We start from the raw sequence: 24,928 nt of genomic DNA on the forward strand, positions 1-24,928 counted from the left end.
TTAGTGTTGATGGAACTACATCAAATCATTGAGTAGTACTCTTAAGGACAAAGAGTTTTCATCAAAACAGTGAAAGAACTATCAGTTTCGATTCAGGAAGCATCATCATGTTTCTGTATCTCCAATTTGGAGATTAAAGATGTGCTGTAAAGCCAATTAAAACATTCTCCAATAAAGTTCATATTAATTACAAATGATGCATCCTCTGGGGGTGAACCTGAACACTAGAAGAAATTATCTGCATTTACTAAATCTATAAAAGGAGGAGAGTCTATAATGGTTAAGTAATTAGCCTCCTTGTTATCAGAAGAAAAGATTAAATGGTTTATTTTACTTCCACGGTTTTCTCCAATATCTTTAGTAGCAACAAAGGCTTGAACCTGTGCATTCTAACCACATTACCGGCTGGTATGGGTTCTTCCTACTACCCTCATTCCAGAATTCATAGGTTCATAGGTGTGTACTAGGCTAATAGCCCTGGAGCCTTTACAAACCTAGATTACCCTGACATTGTGCCACCCGACCTTAGTTCCCAGTGCCTCTGTCGAGCAGAGCCATTGGAGTGATCCCTGGGGTGAATTTTCTATTTCTCATCTACTCATCAAGGTTTCTCTTGAAGAGGGCCAGTGAGGTGCTCTGTTTGACATGTATGGGAAGTCTATTCCTTAGCAAGGGCAGTCTCTGGGTTATGAACCTGTCCCTCCAGGACAGGAGGTACCATTGTGCAGTAGTTCTGAGCAAATCTGGGTATTGCTATGGAGATTCTTTACATAACTATAGAAGGCCTTGTGGTTGTCTTTACTATCTGCTACAATTCTGTTTTCATAGGTAGCTTTAGAGGATTTGATGAGGGATCTCAACTTTTTGTTGAGGCTGATAAGGGAGTTTTTCCAGTCTTGGGACTTCACCTTATTCCACATCAGTTTCCTCCTTCTGTTGTAGAGTTTGTTTATGGCAGGGGACCACCAGATTGGCTTTCCTGTTTTGGAGGAGAGTGTCTTGGTTCTATTGGGTATGGTGAGATCCATGCATTTGTGTACGTGTTTGTACAGTATATTGTTGTATGATTCGGCAGTCCTACAACTATTCTCCATTTGCATGGATGCCATGAAGTTAGCCACCTCTGTTTTAAGGAGCCCAAAGTTAGCTTTTAAGAAGTTTTTCATGGTGGTTACCTTTGCGGGGGTGGGTGTAGGAGGGATGTGGATTTCCAGGGTGATTAGTTTGTGGTCAGATCTAACCAGGGAGGAGTTAACTATTGGTGTAGAGCAACGGTCGCCCATGTTAGTAATGACCAGGTCAAGGATGTTGCTACCTCCAGTGGGGGTAAGAACGAGCTGGTCCAGTGCATTTGAATTAATGAATTCCAGGAAATGTTGGGCAAGTGTATTGGTACATGAGTAGTTTTCCCAGTTAATGGAGGGGTAGTTGAAGTCGCCCAGTATGAGAGTGTTAGGTTGGACCCTAATATTCTCCAATGTGAGTAGGAACGTGGAGTGTGAGTCTTGGGACATTGTGGAGATCTATAGCAGCCTACGACCTGAATCGCTGTCTTACCCAATGTTAGCTGCACCTGAAGTATCTCTGATGTGTTATGTTAGGCTAACAGTCTGGAGGTGTGCACATCCTTTATGAATATGGAAACACCACCGCCTTTGGAGCTCCGGTCCAAATTATAGCCTGGTAGTGCAAGGGTGCTTTCTGCTGCCTTGAACCAGGTCTCTGTTACAGCACAAATGTCGATGTTCTCCATTTTAAGGAGTGCTTCGAGTGAGTGCATTTTCAGATTCAAACTTCTAGTGTTGAGCAGCATGAACCCTCAGATTACATATGTCTGTAGCTGTTATCGTGGTAATTTGGCCTTTGGAACACCACCTAAAAAAGACACTATAGGGGGTGGCAAGAGCCTTGGCCAGTATCTGGAAACCCAGGGGTGATAGATGCAGGCCATCTCTGGCAAAGCATCGAGGTCCGTTAATCATGTCATCCCAGGCAGACAGAGTGGATCCCCTTAAAATGACACCAGAAACTTAGCCAATTGCTGAAATCGATAATTTTCTGCTTGTACTGTGGTATCATTCTGGGTGATGGTAGGATGCTGCTCAGGGCTAGGGTCATACCTGCCTGGGCTACATAATCTGAGAGCTCCTCCATGTCTCTTTTCATGTAGTCCTGGGAGGTACGTCTCAGGTCATTAACACCCATTTGTACAATGACAGAGTCATATTTGCACCTGTTGTTGAGGGGCCAGAGTGCGTGCGTTATGTGCCGGATCCTGGCACCTGACAGGCAGCTGACTGTTACTTTCTCCTTATTCAGCCTAGGTAGTGGGACATCAGTGTGCCTCACTATAGAGTCACCTATGACTAGTGTGTTGGGCATGCTGTTCTGCCTTAGGGAGTTTGGTTGAGTGGCACACTGTTTAGGAGAGTTGTGTGTCTCGTGACTAGAGTTGTGTTGTGGTGGTCGAGTGCGTTTCTGCCTTGAAGGCCTCTGCTGTTTGGGTAGATTTTTACTGAGAGCCTCTGCAAAGGTGGGTGTGTCATTTCTGTTTTTATATAAAGGCAGTGCTGGTGTGTTCTGGAGGGCTATGTGTTCCATGTGGTGTGGTGCAAGTGTTGACCTTCTCCTCTTGACCAGCTATTCCTATCTTGGCTGGAGAGTGCGTGGCTTCCAGTTTGGATATATAATTGCATCTCTTGCAAGTCTGAGTGTTGGGAGGTAAGAGGAGAGGGTTGTCAGTTTACATGAGGCAGTTGCTATATTGCCTCAGGATGCCCAAGTTCACCAGGTTAATAGGGGAAAGTATAGGGAACTGACCTTTAGACATATCTGGATGGGTGGGTACTAATAATAAGTACTGGAGCTGTTCCTTGTAGAATGTTTAGTGCTGGTAGCACTTTTGTGTGCTACAGTAATTGCTACAAGAAGTCTGATATTCATCCCTGGCAATCCACCTGGAATCTTAAACAAATGTACAAGAGTTGTGGCTGGATAGGGTCTGAGGAGCAGTGTAATTATCAAGTTAAAAATTAATAATTAACTAACTAAATAATACAATTAGTGCACCCATTATAGCTAAGATTAATGACCTCCCCTTATCAGTCTTTGGCTGGACCGAACACCAAGAAGTAACCATGAGTGTGGAAGGAATGCACAAGCACAAAGCTTAGAAAGCCAAGTCTTGGAAAACTATTTTCCCAAATGAAACCTGATTCCCACAGCTGCAACTGAGGCAATAATGCAGGTGAATAATGGAACGAACACAAGGTGGATGCTGAACAGATGTCTACAAAGGTGACATCCTTGAATCATTCACTAGATACTGTGACTCCTCTAGTGGTCTATGCAGGAACTGCAACACTTAAGTTAGCTATTAGGCACCCAACAGCAAAAAAAGACAATGCAGCTGGACGTCCACTTGAAAACTGTTTTCCTGGCATCTGTAAATCATCTCTTCATAGCACAAAGTAAACTTATACCTAGTCCATCCTCCTAAAACTGTGCACCTATTTCAGGGCACATCTAAAGGTACCCCCCGGTTTCTACTCCTGTGAAGAAAACTGGAAGATGGATAAGAAGATTCAGGGATAATTCTGAAGAAAGCATGGACTCCTCTTAAGGGACATTTTGCCTCTGTAAAAAAACAGTAAAAAATCACAGTTCACCTGATAGGAGCCGAATCCTTTAATGAAAATCAAGGTACAGTTAAAATAACATGAGCGCTTTCGTCTGCAAAAATACAAACTTCCTCAGATGAAATCCCACTAATACTGAAAACTTTATATAGAAATATTTGTCCAATGAGGTTTTACATTCAATGAATCAATTAATCAACTTGAATTCTTAAAAAAGCAGTATGAATCAGGTGACATGTTAATACATCAAAACCAAGAAGCCTGAAAAGGCTGAACTACACCTAGTTATAAACATCATATATATATAATATACAAGAATTGCATATAACTAAATCTTAGTTGCTAAAATATACTAAAAACATTTTAAATTTAAAAATTCTGTAGTTAAAAAATCCAATAGTTATAAAATGTTAAAAAATGTTAAAAAATGTGTGTGCATTGTATATTTGTATGAAAGGAAGGAATTTGAACAGATTCAAACTATGTTAGCTTTACCTGCTAGAATAGCTTTAATATTGATATATTCATTTAAACCGGGAAAAATGTTTGACTTTAATCTCAGTTGCCATCTTATCTCCTTCTGCAACAAAACATTCTTGGGATCTCCCCCTCTAATTTCCACATCCACTACATCAATAATTCCAAACTTGAATGATGGAGAAGAATGACAAGAAGTGGTGTGTTTGTATAAGGCACTTGTTTCTTTTTTGATTTTTATGTCATTTCTATGTTCATAGATCCTTTCTTTCAAATGACGCTCCGTTTTGCCCACATAGAAACATGGGCAGTGACGACAGGTTGCCAAATACACTACCATGGAAGTATTACAATTACCCCTACAGAATTTTACTGTACTACCTAAACCATTATTCAAGTTAATGCTGTTTAAAGTGTTAATACAAGAACATTGGGCACATCTACCACATGGTTGGGTACCCCTGGTGTTCCTAAAAGAGTGATCCCTTCCTTCCAGTATACTCTTAAAGTTGTTACCCACTCGGTGAATAAAAGTAGGTTTGTTTCCTACAATTCCTATTATTTCAGTGTTTGTCTTAAGTATAGACCAATTTTCTTGTAGGATCCTCTTAAAAGTCAAAGAAAAATTGTTATGTTGGATAGAACATGATCCCGAAAAATCTTTAGATCTAACTTCTGATGTACCTGTGATGGAATTGGGATGTCCAAGTAAAGGTTTGAAATGGGTACCCCATCCCTGATAGACCCCTGTCAATATCTCAACAACTAACTCCCTGGGGTAACCCCTTTCACAAAACATTTTACCCAAGGTAATAAATTCTTGTGTAAGGTCATCAAAATTAGATGTCATCCTCGCCACACTGACAGCTTGACCTTTTATAATACTTTTTTTCTGAAAATAAGGATGTTGGCTGTCAAAGTGGAGATAACTGTTACACCAGGTTGGTTTTCTATATACTTTTGATTTAAAGCCACTAGGAGTTTTGGTGAGTGTAATGTCCAAGTAATTAATAACTTCTCTGTTAGCTTGATAGGTAAAGGATAAAAAAGAGGTAGATTCGTTGATGTGAAACATAAATTGGTCGAACTCTTCCTGGGTCCCTTCCCAAATGACAAAAATGTCGTCCAGGAATCTGAAGTAGGCTTTTATTAAAAAAACAGATGTCTTACAGACTAGGGCCTAAAGTTCCAAGATCTTAAGCACAGGACTAATTGCCATCATGTTTCCAAGGAATGAACTTCAGTGTTGCCAAGCTAGCATGCTCAAATGGCAAACATACTGTCCAGCCAACCATGAAGTTCAAATCTCTTCCATAAAGGAAGTTTCCTTTAAAGAAGTTCATAGTTCATAGGTTCATAGGTTAGTACTAAGCTAACTGCCCTTGCAAGCCATTTTAAGCCTAGCCAATTATCCATTGTGAGACTCAAACCCTGCACCTTGTGTTTGTAAGGCAAACACCTTAACCATTAGGCCACCCGAAGGAAGGATAAGCATATCACACCTCCCGAATGAAATATATGACCAGGTGGTCCTGGACCTCAATTTTGCCCTCTAGAATGTTATTATGAACAGAGATAGCCAACATATGCTCCATGACCATGGAAAAACTGAGGACCAAATCACATGGGTACATAAGATAAGTCAAGAACAATTACAAGCTGATGGAATGTGGCAAAACATGGAATCACTCTATCCAAACTAACAACTATTTCCACTCACTGGCACAGACCCATTGAGTGGGAACTCTTCCTAGAAATCCTGATAACCTCTGAAAGACCACCTTGCAAAATCCCTAGGGTCAACGGGTCTGCATTAGAAGACATGGCCTTAGGTACAGACACTTGTCTTTACAAGTAAGGGTGACATCCTTTGTTTGGACCAAGAGGACTTCTTGTACTTGCACAGGCTGGACAATCACACCCTTCTTGACCAGTAAATGGAGAGGTAAATAAGGCTTGATTTTTCATTCCTAAAATTTGGGAGGACACGTGGAATGAAAATGCAGGAACGGTGATAATGCATAAAGGAATATCCCATGCTACATGGGACAAAATGCATCCACGACTACCTCTACCATGCTGTGCTGTACCAAGCAGAAAAGAAGGACTGCATTTTTACAACTGTCAAAAAGGTTAACTTCTGGAGTGCCCCACTGCTGAAAGACCATGACAAAGTACGGCCTCTATATTTACAACTAAAGGACAGGACTGGAAGAATATTGTAGTCTGTCAGAGTATTTGCTTCCTTACGATGTGAAATCCTGAAAAACTGATGTCCCATCTATAGTCCACTGCTACAGGAGCATCAACTCACTGTAGAGGGACTGTGACTTTGTGTCCTCTTACTTGTTTAGGTTCCATATGAAGGACTCATCTTACCACATAAGGAGAGGTCTTGTTTTATTGTCTCCAAGGACACCAAGCTAGAAGAGCTGCCCTTTGTAACACTGTAAGTGAGCTCTTCAACCTGCAAGTAAGCATTCTTTATCAGAAATTCTGAAAGGTTTGGCTGCAGAAAGGCAAGATTCCCTCAGAATGTTGATAGGGATTGTCCACCACTCCAAAGCCCAAGGGAAGGTCCATGAGTAGAGCAGTGGCTTAGAAGCTACTAACACCTCTCACTCCATTGCTGTGTCTATCTCCTCAGGTGTACAAAAGGCACCATAAGAGCATGGCAGCCAGTAAGCTCAGAAGGCACTACAGAGCCTGAGCCTGTACTTGGTTTGTATCTACAACCAAACTAAAAAGAACACAACCTCTTGTGCATGTGTACAGATCTATGCTGCTTTAAGCAATTCTTTGTGCAGAAGTCAGAGAAGGCTTCCTCTAAATTCCAGTTATCCCCGGGACTGTAACTTGTGAAGTGTCCAATGCAGGGATGTTTCCAGTAAGTCTCTGAAAAGACTTACCTGAGGCTAATCATTCAGCGAAGGAAAAATAAATAACTCCTGCAAACGTTTCATTACCAATGCCAACAGCCGCAGTGAAGACTACAAATGCTGAAGGAAGTTCAAATGGACGAAATTTCAAATAGCAAAACTTTGTATTGCAAGGGATTCTTACCCACAATGAACTGCACAACCAAGTACTGACATGCTAGCCGCATTTATTATGTCCATCACTTTTAGTGTCTTGTGGAAGTAAGGAGTTTATAGTTGCAAAATGGTCATCCAAAACTGACTATAACAACTGTGCTAATTGAAGCTGCTGAGTTACAAAATGAAATGGAAATCATCTGTCCCTCTAGGTCCAGAAACAGGTTAGATTAAAACCTGCTAGCTCTTGTCCAAAACTGAGACACCTTTGGCAGCCAGTGTCAACAACTGAGCTTTGACTTATCCAAAGAGCTCTGCTGACACAGACTGATCTGCTAAAGGTGCCATTTCTGTGGCAAAACCATTATGTTCGAGAAAATGACCAAAGATGGCCATGTCTTGGACACACTCATGTTTAGTGATGATAATTCAAGTTGGGGTGAACTCAAGAGACTAGTCCAACAGTCCCACACTACAAGCAGGACTGTGGCAGAATAGCCAGCAAGGTCATCTTGCTGGGCTGCTAAGCTAGCACTGGAATGGGCAACTTTGTGTAATGTTTAAGAACCTTCACTGGGCTGTATGGAGGCCTCTTCCTCTTTTATTACAGGTTAGGCTTAGAAGACAAAAACAGGAGAAGGAAGGACAAAAAATAGATCTTTGCAGAGCTGAGGGTTTGTTTTCTCTATAGAAAGTCAGTGACCAGATATTTAGTGATCCTGGTAAGCAGCACTTACCCTATAAAGTAGGTGTCCAGGATGTTGCCCCTGTGTTCCTCCTAGTCAGTTTCAGCCATGTTACCCTGTAGAGGCACATATCTGATCTTGTGGCCCTGGCCCAAGCATCTTCAAAGTCAGAGTTACAACATAACCCCCCCCCCGCCCCCCACAGTGGCTAAGGAGAAGTCTTTCTACTCACTTCCTCAAACCCAGATTTTTAACAATTTATCAAGCCTTTCCAGAGCCTTCTTAAGTGAGAATCAAATTGCAACGGGATAAATTAATGGTTAGGGGTGCTAAGCCACAAAACACAGGATTAAACTCTCTTAACATAAGGTGGCAAGATGGCAAAAATGCTGTGGGGACTGGGGACTATGCTGAAACAAAGTGATCTCAAAGGTGTAATCCCCAGTGTACTTGCTTAAATGTACTACCAAATCAAGCAGGGACTTGTAGACATCAATCATTTTCTTGGGGACTGAAGATGTGGAGAAAGGATACCTTCAGCCTGCTTTTAAGGCATCATTAATAGCTGGCTCCAAGGAGGAGACTACGGATGGTGGTCTTCAGATCCGGTCCCAGAATCTCTCTCTAAAGTATGAGGGGATGAAACAATGCTGAAGGCCATACTCCGCTGTTCTTTATGGGACACAGTAAGGGTCATCCAGAAGGATGACACAGAAAAACTGACAGGCTAAAAAGACCCAGAAAGATGGCAGAGAGGACTACTGAGGATAAGAAAGAACCTACGTATTGTTACCATTTAGAAGCCCAGAATTTCCAGACAGAAGATATTCACAAAGATTAAGAGAGAAATTAGAAGAAAAATACTTGCACCAGAAAAAACTGTCAAAAGCTTCAGATACAAATTTCCATTCATTAGTAGAACAGATTCATGAAAATTATTACACAGACAAAGACACTGGGCCACGTGGAAAAAGAAGAGGAAGTGAGAAAATATAAATAAATGCTGGTCAAATTATTTCCTTCAGCATTAGATTAACTACATATATATAGAAGAACAGTAATATAGCAATGTCTATTTCCATTAACTTATAGATAGTAAACAAACTGTTCCTTGTAATCGATTCTGTACGAAGTAGGAGTGCACTTGGGGAAATAATATAACAGTCAAAGAAGTGGGCAGGAGTGGAAAGAAAACTGCATAATTTTTCACGAAGTACAGCTGTTTGAGATAAACACTATACCAGCAGATCTTCAAGAAGAGGTCATTGTAGCAGTAAATCATATAACACCTGGGTTTATTCATCACCTAAGCTGCATGGGTTTATTCATCACCTAAGCTGCATTTGTTCAGCTATTCCTTCAACAGCAGTTTTAACCCATGTGAAAGCCAGTGCTGACTATACACCAGTGAAAGTACAGGCACAGACAGCATTATGTTCCACCCGAAGCAGCACTGATATGTGTTTTCTAAAGTTCTTAGATACTAAATGCTTTCAATGGATACATTGATCTGTGCACCTACTTCTGCTTTACAGGAAAGAACACTCTACCACAATAACACACACAACAATAAAACTAAATGTGAAGTGCACAACAGTCCCAAACCACAAAAACAGAAAGAAAGGTGGGTAGCATTACAGTTACATTAGTAACCTGTCCTCAAAGGCCAACAGTTATGGAGATTTACTTCACAAAAATGTACGATCATACTGGGGGGGGGGGGTCACCCACTTAAACGAGTTCTGTCTAGAGATAAGCAGGCCTGTTCCTTTTTTTTTTTACTCAGAAATTTTTTTATTTTGATTATTAGTCAACAATAATACATACTTTTACAATGTAGAATCATAATAACTATGGAGTTAAACTATGTACATATTTACATACAGCCTGACATGAATAAATGAATGAGAGCAAATTAAACAAAATACAGATATTTAACTTAAGAATGATTTCTTTAAGAAGAGATTAGATCCATTTGTAGAGTATCAACCAATGACAAAACTTTTCTCCAAGGATTATTAGTTAATGGCATTGGAAACCATCTTAATTCTTTGGTTTTAACTTCCATCAATGCCATCTTCTTTAATAACCATAGAAATTCTTCTCTTCCAGGTACTATGGTAGACTTCCACCTCTTTGTTATGCATTTCCTAGCTATAGCTAGTATTGTCCATAAAACATATAGATTAGCTCTATTTTTGATAAACCTCTTCAGATATATTCAATAAAATTAAAGGTTTGGTCAAGACAAATTTATCTGTGTAAATAGCCTGTAAGAAGTTATTAATATTTTCCTAAAAGGGTTCCATTTTTCATATATTCATTACTATAAATAATTTCAAACAATCTACTTATAAACTTAGGTGAAGATAAGTATGACTGACGAATTATTTAATACTCTACAAAGATCCTTGGAGAATGTCAATGTATTCTGAAGCATTAACCATTCATTAGAGTTTAATTCATAAGTTGACATCATATATCGTATATCCAGAACTTTTTGATTTTTTATACAATGCAGCCAACAAATTAGCTTTTTCTGTTCCCATTGCATAAATACTTCTTTATGAATTCTATCTGGAAAACTTTTTGTAATGCTGAAGGGGATTCATTTTGGAAACCAGATCTTTAATTCCATGTTCATATTTATAAACTTTCTAAAATGATCGTATAAATGATTTATTACAAATGTCTTTGCTGGTTTAGATATATTGTATTGTAGATTTATACACAATGAATACCATAGTATATTATTTGTATCTATAATAGTAATATTTTTAGTAAGTTTATTTTCATTTAAAAGAATCATTGTATGTAATTTTTCCCAGTTGGATGTGTAATTAGGGTTAATCCATTCAATCACAGTTTTGAGCAATGTAGCATTTATATATGATTCAATGTTTGGGAAATTTATTCTTCCCTTATCCCATTGTCTTATATGATGTGCATAAGCAATTCTGTTTCTTTTAGGGTACCATAAAAATCTTAGTAGTGTTGATGTTATTTTCTTAAGATAAGATCTCTCTGGAATTAACAAAATAGCTTGGACTATATATAAAATTTTAGGGAGAAGAACCATTTTAATAAATTGAAGTCTATCTTCAAATACTAGAAACAGATTATATTTATTCACTAGAGAGTCTATTATGTCAATAATCCTTTTATAATTATTTTGTATTATATCTTGTATATTATCATATAGATCTATCCCTAGGTATTTTATTTTTGTAGCTTGCATTCCTATGATACTATTCTTATCTACTTCTATGTCCTTTTTTATTTAATAATAGATATTTAGACTTTTGATTATTACAGCAAAGACCTGAAATCTTATAAAATTTCTCTAATAGAATATCTAGTTCATCTAAGGCCTCTTTTGAGTTTAATAGAGTGAGAAGTACATCATCAGCAAAGAGCATGACCTTAGAGCTATATTGGTCGAATATATTTAGTCCTTTTATCTTCGGATTGTTTCGAATTAGTATAGTCAATAGCTCGATAGCAAGTGCAAAAAAATGGGTGACATTGGCATCCCTGTTTAGTACCTTTCATAATTTGTATAGGTTCTGAAGTAAAGGGTCGTAATTTGACATAGGCTAAATTATTTTCGTATACTTTTTAAATAAATGTGATAAAGGAAAGCGGGAATTCATAAGCTTCAAGAATTTTAATTAGATAGTCCCAATTTAAGGAATCAAATGCTTTTTCAATATCCAGTCCTATTATCAAGGTTTCTATATTTTCTTTATTTAGATAATCTATTAAAATCAATATTCTTTTAATGTTATCATGTGTATGTCTGTTCTGAATAAATCCAGTCTGGTCATCGTTAATGATTTCATTTAATTGATTTTTTATTCTATTTACCAAGATGGACATAAACATTTTATAATCATTATTTAGTAGTGAAATTGGCCTATGTGAGCTGCAAAGGCTAGCATCCTTATTTTCTTTTAAAATGGGTATAATTAGAGAGAATTTCCATGAAGGGGGAATAATTGCATGGGTATGAATCTCAATTAATGTCTTATGTAGCAAGGTGATTATATTTTGGGAAATAATTTGTAAATTTCTGAAATTAAACCATCCATTCCAGGAGATTTACCAGATTTACTATCTTTGACGTCTTTGAGTGTACTAGGTTTTTGTAAATTTCTTTGTAAACTATCAGGTATTGATTTAATATTAGAAATCATATGTCCTAACAAGGAATGGTCAATTGAATTATATGTATCTTTATAATGATTACTGTAATAAGATTTGAACGTGTCTAATATATCTCCTATTTCCAAGACCTTCTTATGTCTTTCTTCATGTAGAATATTAACAATATAATTGGATTTGGATTGCATTTTGACTTTAACAGATAAGTTATGTAGGTGTTTCGGAGAAGTAGCATAAGCGTTTATTTTTAACCTTTCTATGGCTAAATTAGTTTTAGGACTTAAAATGCATATCTTTTATTTAGTTCTTCTATTTCCTTCTTGTTCTCAATTGTATTGGAGTGATTTTTTGATTTATATAATGTGAGTTTCCTTTGTAATTCTTGTAGTTCAGATTCCCATTCTTTGAGTTTATTTTTATACCAGGCAATCGCCTTTCCATAAATATAAGCTTTTAATGAATCCCATACCATTACTATATTTACTTCCGAATTATAGTTTATGTCTAGATAGAAATTTAGTTATTTCACTAACCATTGTTTAAATTCTTTAATTTTTGTAATGTATGAAGGTATTCTAGAAAGGAATGTTAGTGGTTTAAAATCTACTTGTACTTTAAGAACTAGTGAATTGCGATCTGATAAAGGGCATGGGATTATTGAAAAAGAAGTAATTTTGAATTGAAGATCTTGTGATATAAAAAATTTGTCTATTCTGGTTTGAGTACCAAACCTATAATCTTGATGAGAGAATGTCAAGGAGTTATTATCAATAACATTAAAGGTATCTATCAATTTTAATGACTCAGTCCATTTTTTTTAGTATTTTTGCAGTAGCTGTTAAACATGGAGATTTTTTGTTGGTAGTTTGAGAAGTGTCAGACAATTAAAATCCCCTCTTATTATTAGATTCCCTCTGGAAATGTTTATGATTTGGTCTAGATGTTTTTTAACTGTTCCTGTCCCAATACCAGGAAACCAGTATAAGTTAGCTAATGTCCATAACCTATTATTCAACTTCAGTATGATTATAGCTATAAGCCCTTCGTTATCAATATATGTATACACTATTTCAGGGATTAGGGAATTATTCCTCCATAAGATTATTACTCTCCTTTTCTTAGATTTAAATTTAGAGCATGCTAAGGTCCTATAATCACTTGTATTCCAAATAAAATTATCATTAATTTTGAAATGAGTTTCCTGTATAAAGATTAATTTGGGTTTATTTATCTTTAAATATCTTAGTAAGTTAGATCGTTTATTTGGATTATTTACTCCATTTATGTTTAAAGATAGTAATGTGATATCCATGCCAAGTTATTTTAAAGAAGTATTTAAAATGTCAAAACATTTTCCTGAAATCATCTCCTCTACATATAATAAAAAGAAAAATATTAGTTTGTAAATATCCATCTATCTCTGTATAAGATATTAACTTTAAAATAATCAAATAGAATTAAGTCAGGCTTGGTGAAAATAATTAATAACATGAAATTTAAAGAGAAAAAAAAACATTAAACTAGTTTGTACATTAAAACTTGCCCACCATGAAATGAAATACATTCCTAGTCCATCAGATAGGTACATCTGGTGAACTATCCCACTAACTTCCTTTTTTCATTCATTAGCGCTCCAAATATACAATTTTAAATATTATAGGAGTCTATTAAAATATTTTATATGATTTATCATTCAGCAACAGAAGTAAATGTTTATATATATCAATATATACACACATATACATACACACATACCTATACATATATATATATATATATATATATATATATATATATATATATATATGGTTCCCTATCAGACGCCTGAAACACTATAAGCCTGAAAATCAAAATCCTGAAAACTATAGACTGAAAGACTAAAATCCTGAAAGACCAAAATCCTGAAACTCAAAATCCTGAAAACACAAATAATGCTAATATGTCACTATAAAGACACTAATATCTACCAACTGACCCTGACCCTAACCCTAAGGTCCGTCACTATCGCACTCACCTGACCCGCCCTAACCTAACTCACTTAAACCGCCCCTAACCCCAATATTTGTCACTATTGCATACATGCCTAACCTGCGCCCTAACCCTAACTCACTTAAACCGCCCCTAACCCTAACATAAAACCAACCGCACACTTACCTGAACCCAACGCATGACCCAACACCACAGGGCCTAACAATAGCAAAGCCAAAATGACGTCAGTATGTCCATTTTGTGTTTTCAGGATTTTGAGTTTCAGGATTTTGGTCTTTCAGGATTTTGGTCTTTCAGTCTATAGTTTTCAGGATTTTGATTTTCAGGCTTATAGTGTTTCAGGCTTCTGATAGGGAACCATATATATATATATATATATATATATATATATATATAGATAGATAGATAGATAGATATCTACACATACATACATAATTAGTAACTAATCAAATAAACATAATGTTTGTAATAATGAATATTCAATTTTCTGAACTTGCTCGAAGCACAAATTTCCAAGATATAAAGTAAATACTTAATTTCAACTCATTAGTTATTTAACACTTTGGTCAGACAAACTTGTAACATGTAATAGCTATTACTGATGATTATCATATCCTAGATCAAACAAACAATAAGAATATTATTCTACATATTAAAAGGACTGATCAAATAATCCATATCAAAATGTTTAAATATTGCTCTTATTATGTCAGCTGATATTAAAGTTTTGTGTAAAGTTTTCCTAGAGATGTATATGTAGATGTATTCACACATTAATATAACAGAACACTTTTATATAGAAGAGTTTCATGTGTTTCTAATACACTACATACTTAGATGTAATGTTTACTTCTATTAAAATGCTTCAAACATACTTTAAGTTCCTGTACCTAAATAAATGTAAAATCATGAAAAGCTGTTCGGCCCTTTTTTGTTACTGTAAGCGATCAGGCTTCTTAAAGAATACACATACTAGTGACCAATCAGATCAACTCTCATACGTTGCAATAGCTACAATAAATATTTAATAGCTAAATACGTACATAACTGTATACATAGCTCGTGAGCGCTAGAGATTTTAAAAGCTTCTTTTTAACTTCTCGAGAGTGATTTTCCCCGCTCAAACTGCTTCCTGAGAGAAAAAAATCTACGTTTTAAAACATAACTCATTCCCTATCAGATTTATTTAAATAAGGCATGAAGAGCGCCTTCCGAGAGCTTACACACCAGACACTACACACACCGCCTCACTCAGAAATCAACCAACAGTCACCTTAAGCATCTGGTTCCATTCAAACAGTGAAACTAAAGCCAAAAACACAATCACCTCTCTTTCACCTCGCCAAACACGGACATCTCTCCAATTTTACAGCAATGTTTCCTCGTCAATAAAAAAAAAAACTTTTAGTACACCTCGCAGACTACATTTTGCTGAATGCTAGACTCACCCATCCAATAATCCTCCAGGGGACTTCATCCATAGCCTGCAGCATATCTTGTTAACCCAAAGGAATATAAAATATCAATCATACAAGCCAAACTGGAGATCCCCAGTCGATGGACAAACACCAACATACTAGCTTGTCACTTCACTCCAATGCAGCCATGGCCAGGAACGAACTCCCCTCCACAACATAAACACTCAAACTTCACCCAAGTTGGACAGAGAGTCCTCCACTCTATTCCAGTGAGACAACATCATCTATATAACTGTTTATTTCCACTCTAGAGTGGAAAGCCTTTGAACAACCAGATACCCAACAGCAATAACGTTCAAAGGACATTACATCTATACACCATTACATCACCGCTAAGGGAAATCTCACCTAGTGTCTAGTTCACAACAAAGCAATGGGAAAATCTATCAATCATTAATAGTAATTAGGTTAAATATACTATATAACAAAATAAGCATAAAATAATAAATCAATTACCACATAACTATGAAATAATGCTTTGCAAGTGAAGTACTATTAGACTAAAAACTAACTATAGGTATACTTATAATTAACAAATATTTATAGCGAAAAAGGAAATCTAAATAAATCGATAAATAGGGTAAATATCTATATATAAAAATAGATAACGAGGCATAAAGCAAGGTGAGAGGGATGTCAATATTAGAAACAGATTGTTTAGTTAAAATATAACTTAGATTTATGAATTTTATATGAGGTAACAGAAGCACATACCTTTTTCTTTTACTCTAGTATTACTTATATGTATGAAATGAAAGTTATGTAACACGTTTAGTCCATTTAAAAGTCTTTTAATTATTAGGTATCAGTTGATGCTTTGAGAGACTTCACCAAAGTAGGTAGTTTAGTTTCAGTTTTCTGTTTCTTCTTTTTGACATCAGTCCAACTAGTTTTTTCAGTGGATCTCTTCAGTGACGGGGATGTCCATTCCACTTCTTCTGGGATTTTTATAATGTTATTATTTTTGATGAATTGAAAGGCTTCTTCCAGAGTGTTGAAGTTTCTCACCTCACTTAGGTACTGTATCCTTATCTTTGCAGGGAAGGCTATTTGAGCTTTGACATTATTCTGTTTCAGAATTTTTATTAGTGGCCATGCCTTTTTCCTCTGTTCAAGAACTTTAGTGGAGTAGTCATTATCAAATCTTATTAGATGTTGATTATATTTTATTGGACTTTTCCTCCATGCTGTTTTTAGCACCAATTCTTTGTTCATAAAGGATAAAAATTTTATTATTATTGATCTTGGTGGCATAGAGGCAGAAGAAGAGGATGCTGCTGAAATTCTATTTCCCAAAGAACGATGTGCCCTTTCTATGCCAAATGACAAACCTTCGTTAAGATTTAGAATCTCTGGTAGCCATGAATTTAGAAAGGAGATAATGTTTTTTCCCTCTGTATTTTCAGGTAGACCAAAAATCCTGATATTTGATCTTCTCTTCCGCTACAAGGATGGATACATTTTTATTATCCAAACAACTTGCTCTTTATAACGTCTCCCTTTTCTCCCATTTTTGTCTACAATGTCAGGATGTCACATCAACACTGACTACCATCTTACATTAAAAAGATGAATACCCTCTTCTATGGTATGTGTGTGTGTGTGTGTGTGTGTGTGTGTGTGTGTGTGTGTGTGTGTGTGTGTGTGTATATATATATATATATATATATATATATATATATATATATATATATATATATATATATATATATATATATATATATATATATATATATATATATATATATATATGTATATATATATATATACGTATATATGTATATATATATATATATATATATATATATATATATATATATATATATATATATATACACACACACACACACACACACACAAAAGCTGGAGCAAGGACAATTATAAAAAGAAACTAATATAAAAAAATCCCCATCTAGATTTGAAGAATTTAGGTAAAGAAAATGATACCCTAAAATTAAGACCAAAACAATCAACTCCTAAAACTAAACTCAGAACAAAAATGTCTTCATTGTTAGACAAACATAAAATTGTTGCTTCCTAATCTTCAACTACTGAATGTATGTATTATCATTAGATAATTTCCCATCACTGAAATTTGAAGGAAAAATGAAATACACATTATGACAAACTGTATACAGTGCACATAATTTTATGCTGGGTTAGCCAATATTAATTCAGTCATTTAATTATTAGAAATGTATCAGAGGTACATGCTTACAACAACAAATTGTGAGCACAACATATACAGAAATGACAGAAAACACTACATATATACATGAACTATTTGTATTGGATGTAATAATCTCAACTGATAAGACATGAAAAATTTGAAGTGACTGGTTCAAAAGACAATACCACTTTTGGCAAAAAGAAAAGATAAGCCCTTAATGATGCACACTTATTGTGTCAGATTGTGAAGAGGTTTGTACAATGAATGACTGAAAATCAGAAGTTTTTCTATATAAAGTGGCTGCTGCTAAAAGTGATTTCAGAGAAAGATACTTGACATCCACAGAGGTGGGTGGTTCAAATAAAATAAAGTTAACTTCATCAATATAAAATTTAAGCTCCAGGAAGGGGAGGAGTGTCTTTTTCGGTGGTCTCAATTTAAGGACTTTAAAGAAGCTTTAACAGAAGGGTCTGCTTACTGTGTAAGGAAACATGGCAATACATTTGGAGACTGCAAAAAATGATGAACTTTAACAAAAAAACAAGACAAGGCAAAGTTAGCTTCAAAGAAATTATGAATATATGAATAAAGTCTTTGAATTCCAAACTTCAAATGATCCACACCTTGAAGATGACGTCCAAACTACACATCTCTTCCACTTCTAAAGGCATGATTTCTTAGTGCTAGATCTTTTAGTTTCCAATGAGAATGTTACAGCACTTTTGAAGAAAATAAATTACTGCAAGAAACTAGTAACCTGTCTCCCAGCTTGAATGGTTCAGTGACTTGAGACTGTTGTCAGATACTTAGATTTTTGTGTAGATGCAGTTCTCGATATCTGAATAATTAGCTGCATCAAGACAGAGAAAGTAAAGTTGTGTAAAACCCAACCATAACAGTGGATGCCCTTTCCTTCACTGTTGTAGTATTCTTTACTAAAGGGATCCCCTGCCAAGGGTAGCCCAACATCGGGCCAGTATACAAAAGCCATATTTTTTTAAAGGAAGATTGTACATCACATACGTTCATAGGTGTGTACTAGGCCAACGGCCCTGGAGCCTTTACAAGCCTAGCCCACAGAAGTGCCCTGGCATCATGCCGCTGTTAGTTCCCGGTGCCTCTAACAAGTAGAGCCACTGGAGTGATCCCCGGGGTTAACTTTCTACTTCTCATCCACTCCATTAAGATTTCTCTTGAAAAGGGCCAGTGAGGTGCTCTGCTTGATATGCATGGGAAGTCTATTCCAGAGCATGGGCAGTCTCTGGGTTATGAACCTGTCTCTCCAGCATGTTCTGTTGATTGTGGTAATGAGGTTGAGGTCCATGGAGCGTGTGGTGCGGAAGAATTGGGATTTCTTTAGGTGTAACATTTCTAATGTGGCTGGGTCAGCTATGGCTTTGTAAGTCAAGCTGATATAACCTCTTAATAGATGAGATGAGACAGAGAAAAGCTGGAGTTTTGTTAGTCTGTCCATGTAAGGCATGTGTTTAAGGCCAAGCATCCTCTTCATGAGGTACTTTTGTGGCCTTTCCAGCTGTTGCAGGTTTTTAGTGAGGTACATGCCAAATGGGGCATTATACTCAATGATTGGTCTAATCAGGGAAGAGTAGAGAGAGATGATGACCTATTTCTTCCTGGATGCAAAACCCTTGGTGATGAGATGTGCCACATAGAAGGCCTTTCCGACCACAGTAGCAATGTGGTGGTCGAAGGAGAGGTTGCTGTCAACCTGTGTCCCCAGATCTCTTATAATGCCTTCAGTGTTCAGTGGGCTATCATCAATGTGGTAATTAGTGGAAACCGAGTTTTTCCCAAAGGGAATGACAATGCATTTTTTAGCATTAAGCTTAAGGCCATTGCTTCGACACCAGTCTTTGGTATCAGTGAGGCCTTTCTGTAGGATGTCTACATCACTTGAGGAGTTAATAATGGCTCCCAGCTTGCAATCATCAGTGGACTTGGTCAGCCAGAGCCTCTCCATGTTGGCCTGGACTTCTGAGAAGTAGATGCCTAACCGGAGAGGACACAAGACTGATCCTTGTGGGACTCCACTCATGACTGGTCGGCAGTCTGAGTTGGAGTCTGCTACTTTCATACTGTGGGTTCTATCTGTGAGCCAATTTGCAACCCACCTAGTGATATAGGGGTTGATGCCTAGTTTGGTGAGTCTATCAATAATTTCCTGAGTGGGGAATGGTATCAAAGGCCTTGGCAAGATCAAGGTAGGCTGTATGAACTGCCTTGCCCTCATCCACAGCTCTGGTGACCGACTCAAAGAAGTCAACCAGGTTGAGCAGGCATGATCTACCCTTCATAAAATCAAATTGCGTAGGATCCAGAGTTTGCAGATTCCCTACATCCTTGTTAATTAGGTCTATGATGATGCACTCCATAGCCTTGCGTATCAGACTCATCAGGCTAATGGGGAAATAATTCCCAGGGTCTGTAGTTGCTCCGCCATTATGAAGAGGGATGACTGTAGCAGTGTACCATTTGGTAGGGACAATGCCTGAGGTGAGGCTGTGATTGAACAGGACACACAGGTGTGGTGTCAGTTCACTTTGTAGTTCATGTAGAACACAGCCAGGGATATTGTCGGGTCCCATGAAAGCTGTATTCTTGGCCTAGGACAATGCAGCATTAACCTGTGCTGCAGTAATGCTAGGTGCCTGGCATTCTTCCGGTATTGTGATTGGTCCTTTGGGGGTGAGAGAGGGGTAAAGGTGGCACTGAATCTGTCGACCAGTATGTTGGCAATATCTGTTGGCTCAGTATAGGAGGTATCATTGTGCAGTAACTCAGAGCAAATCTGGGTATGGCCATGGAGATTCTTGATATAACCGTTGAAGGCTTTGTGGTTGTTTTTAGTGACTGCCACAATTCTGTTTTCATAGCTAGCTTTAGAGGTTTTGGTGAGGGATCTTAACTTTTTGTTGAGGCTAATAAGGAAGTTTTTCCAGATTTGGCACTTCACCTTTTTCAGCAACAGTTTCTTCCTTCTGTTGTAGAGTTTGTTAATGGCAGGGGACCACCAGATTGGCTTACTTTTTTGGAGGAGAGTGTCTTGGTTCTGTTGGGTATGGCTAGTTCCATGCATTTATGTATGTGTTCATACAGTGCACTGGTGCATGATTCAGCAGTCATGCACCTATTTGCTATCTGCATGGGTACTGTGAAGTTAGCCACCTCTGTTTTTAGGAACCCAAAGTCAGCTTTGGAGAAGTTTTTCATGGTGGTTACCTTTGCTGGTGGTGTGGGTGAGATGTGGATTTCCATGATAATTAGTTTGTGGTCGGATCTAACCAGGGAGGAATTGACTACTGGTTTTGAGCAATGGTCACCCATGTTAGTAATAACCAGGTCAAGGATTTTGCTTCCTCTAGTGGGGGTAAGAATGAGCTGGTCCAGCGCATTGGAATTAATGAATTCCAGGAAGTATTGGGCAAGTGTATTGGTGCATGAGTAGTTTTTCCAGTTGATGGAGGGGTAGCTGAAGTGACCCAGTATGAGAGTGTTTGATTGGACCCTAATAATTTCCAAGGTGCTTAGGAACGTGGAATGAGAGTCTTGGGACATGATTGGGGACCTATAGCAGGCTACGACCAGAATTGCTGTCTTACCCACTTTTAGCTGTACCTGAAGTATCTCTGATGCATTATGCTGGGCTAGTAGTCTGGAGGTGTGGATATCCTTTATGAATATGGAGATGCCACCGCCTTTGGAGCTTCAGTTCATTTTCTGGGGCCGAAAGGTGTGGAATGAGTTATAGCCTGGTAGCGCAGGGGTGCTTTCTGCTGCTTTAAACCAGGTCTCCGTTACAGCACAAATGTCGATGTTCTCCATTTTGAGGAGTGCTTCGAGTGAGTGCATCTTGAGATTTAGACTTCTAGCGTTGAGCAGCATGACCCTCAGATTGCATTTATTTACAGCTGTTATGGTGGTAATTTGGTCTTTGGAACACTGCCTAAAAAGCCACTATAGGGGTGGAAGAGCCTTAGCCAGAATCCAGAAACCTAGGGCTGACAGATGCAGGCCATCTCTGGCAAAGCATCGAAGTCCATCGATCATGTCATCCCAAGCAGAAAAATGTTGGATCCCCTTAGAATGACACCAACAACTTAGCCAATTGTTGAAATTGAACATTTTCTGCTTGTACTGTGGTATCATTCTGGGTGATGGTAGGATGCTGCTCAGGGCTAGGGTCATGTCTCTTTTCATGTAGTCCAGGGAGGTACATCTCAGGTCATTCACACCCACATGGACAATGACAGAGTCATACTTGTACTTGCTATGGAGTGACCTGACTGCGTGTGTTATGTGTCGGATCCTGGCACCCGACAGACAGTTGACTGTTACCTTCTCCTTATTCAACCTGGTGAGTGGGACATCAGTGTGCTTCACTATCAAGTCACCTATGATTAGCATATTGGGCAAGCTGTTTTGCCTTAGGAGCTTAGGTTGATGGGCACACTGTGTAGGTGAGCTATGTGTCTTGTGATTTGTGCTGTGCTGTGGTGGTCGAGTGCGTTTCTGATTTGGAGGGCTCTGCTGTTTGGGTAGATTTCTATTGAGAGCCTCTGCGAAGGTGGTTGTGTGGTTTGTGTTTTTATATGAGAGATGTGATGGTGGGTGTTCTGTAGGGCTGTGTGTTCCATGTGGTGTGGTGCAGGTGTTGACCTTCTCCTCTTGACCAGCTATTCTAGTATTGGCTAGAGACTGCATGTCTTCCAGTTTGGATATATAACTGCATCTCTCACAAGTCTGAGTGTTGGGCGGTAAGAGGAGGGGGTTGTCTGTGCACATGAAGCAGTTGCTACACTGCCTCAGAATGCCCAAGTTCTCTAGGTTAATAGAGAAAGCACAGGGAACTGACCTTTAGATATGCCAGGAGGGATGGCCATTATTAATAAGTACTGGAGCTATCTCCTTATAGGACACTTAGTGCCGTTAGCACTTGTGTGTGCTACAATAATTGCTACAAGAAACCAGATGAAGTGCTAGGCGAATAAGCTAGTTAAATGCAAGAGAAGAGAACAAGCAAGATCTTAGGAAAAAATGTGAAGAGCAGACTTTCTCTTACCAGTAACAGTTTACCCTAGCTTAGTGGCGCTGCATGGCATGCAAACCCATGCAAACACGGGCTTTTAAAGCAGAAAGTTGAAAGGGACCTAGAAACCACTCCTCTTGTGGTAGATAGGCTATCTAGTGCTTACCACTCCCACTGATAAGCTGAGAGGCTTCCCTCTAACACAGAAAGGTCTGGGGAACTCAAAAACTACAGCAAATCTGTACCTGAACTACTCTAGTAACATGAAAGGTGGGAAAACAAGCTAGAACTTTTTTTTTTTTTTTTTTTTTTTAAGATAACAGTAGCAAATGAGCAAACCGATTTAAACAAATTAACCAATAAAAAAGCTCAAAACTGAGCCCTGTTCCAACAGTCTTCAATCAGACAAGTTCTAGCTGCACATTCCTGCCACTAGGATGCAAGGGAACCTTCTCCAAAAAAAAAGGTGGTCTGGATTACTGCTCAAGTTATGCAAACAAAACTAGATTCAGCAGGTCTGAATCTAGTCTGTGCTACAGCAAACATCGTGCACCAATTTCAGAAAGAAACACTTCAAATAAGGAGGCACAATAAGCCCTTAACCAGAAATTCCCAGCTCAGAAGGGCAGAATCTAGCCTCTCCTCCCACAAGAGTGCAGACCACAAACCTTCTTAATGTAAAATAACTGGCCTAAAGCCCAAGTGCTTAAACCAGAACTAAGACACTTTTAGAGTAACAGACACTAAGCCTTCAATCAACAACTCCCAACTTAGAAGGATATACGCTACCTGTCCTGCCACAAGAGTGCAGACCACAAAACTTCTTAATGTAAAACAACTGGTCTGAAGCCCAAGTGCTTAAACCAAAAGGCTAAGAATAACAGTTAAAATTTAATTAGGCTACTAACAAGCAGTAATAAATGCAGCAGAATAAATTCAATTGAGCACGTTTAAGAACAGGCAGTTCCCCATTCATGGTGTAGAGCATAATGGTGATATACAAATGTAAATACCTCAGAACTGAATGGCACAAGGAGGAACAACAGTCCATGGAGAAAAGCAGGAACAGGTGCATCCAGACAGAAAAAAAGAAAGAGGAGTAGAGAAAAAAGGGGGTGGAGGGAGGTAGGGAATACTGCAACAATGAAGGAAAGGCCATTTACTGTTATGGTGAGATTTTACACAACTGTACTATGTCCTTCCATATCACTGCTGCAGTATTCCTTACTCTAGGGAGAGTACAAAAGCTCAAGAGAAAACTTGGGAGGAGGAAGGCCCAACAGGGCCCTCAAGAAACCCATGCAGGATAGCCCTGGCTAATCCAGCTTTAGCCCCGGAAACTTCATCCAGCTTACAATGTTTAGTGAAGGTACGAACAGAAGTCCAAGTAGCAGCCTCACAGATGGACCTGGTATCCAGTCCTTTGAAATCATAGCCCTGGTAGAACGAGCCTTTACAGAAGCAGAAAGGTTTTTCCTATGAAAGGGATAACAAAAAGAAATGGCCTCAGAAATCCATGAACTAATGCTTTGCTTAGAAACAGCCAACCTAGATATTTAGGATGAAAAGAAGCAAAAAGTTGCTAATTCCTTGAGAATGGCCTTAGACTTATCCAAATATCTGACCTGTTTATGCAAATCCAAGATATGAAGAGCCTTCTCACTGGCAGACTGCGAAGAAGGGAAGAAAGTGGGCAAGTTAATAGACTGATTAAGAAACAATTCATTAACCTCCTTCTGCATAAAAGAAGTATTAGTATGATGAGGCACTCTGTCCCTATGAAAAATTAAAAAAAGAGGGACAGCCATAATGGCCTGAATCTCACGCATCCCTCTAGCTGAAATAAGGGCCAAAAGAAGACAGTCTTCCATGTACAATGTTGCAAGTAAGCTGAAGCTGCAGGCTCAAAAAGAGCCTGAAACAACTTTTCAAGAACAAAATTAAGGTCTCATGGAAGAGGAATAGGCTTCCTGGGAAACTTAATATGAAGGATGCCTTTAAGAAATTGTTTGACCTCAAACCTAGAAGCCAAAGGAGGAGACAAAGGCAGACAAGCAGAAATAGCTGAAGAGAGGAACTTTAACTGAACAGTATGCCAAACAAGCATGGAGAATTCACATAAATAAGACTGAACCCAGAGGAACCTCAACAGAAAGTGGATCCTGCTTAAGAGCAAGGCACCAGACAGAAAATCTCTTCCATTTGAACAAATAAGTTTTCCTAGTAGTGGGTTTCCTGGCCTCC

General features: G+C 38.0%; 1 protein-coding gene across 3 annotated transcripts in view; it reads right to left on the minus strand.

Annotated features, from left to right (window-relative positions):
- The window catches only part of LOC122793591 (Golgi integral membrane protein 4-like), a 1,583,571-nt gene that overhangs the window by 405,099 nt on the left and 1,153,544 nt on the right, over positions 1-24,928 (minus strand). The window lies entirely within an intron of this gene.

This window comes from Protopterus annectens, chromosome 2.part0, assembly GCF_019279795.1.
Source record: "Protopterus annectens isolate FY-2018-M chromosome 2.part0, PAN1.0, whole genome shotgun sequence".
In the NCBI taxonomy this organism is placed as follows: Eukaryota; Metazoa; Chordata; order Ceratodontiformes; family Protopteridae; genus Protopterus; species Protopterus annectens.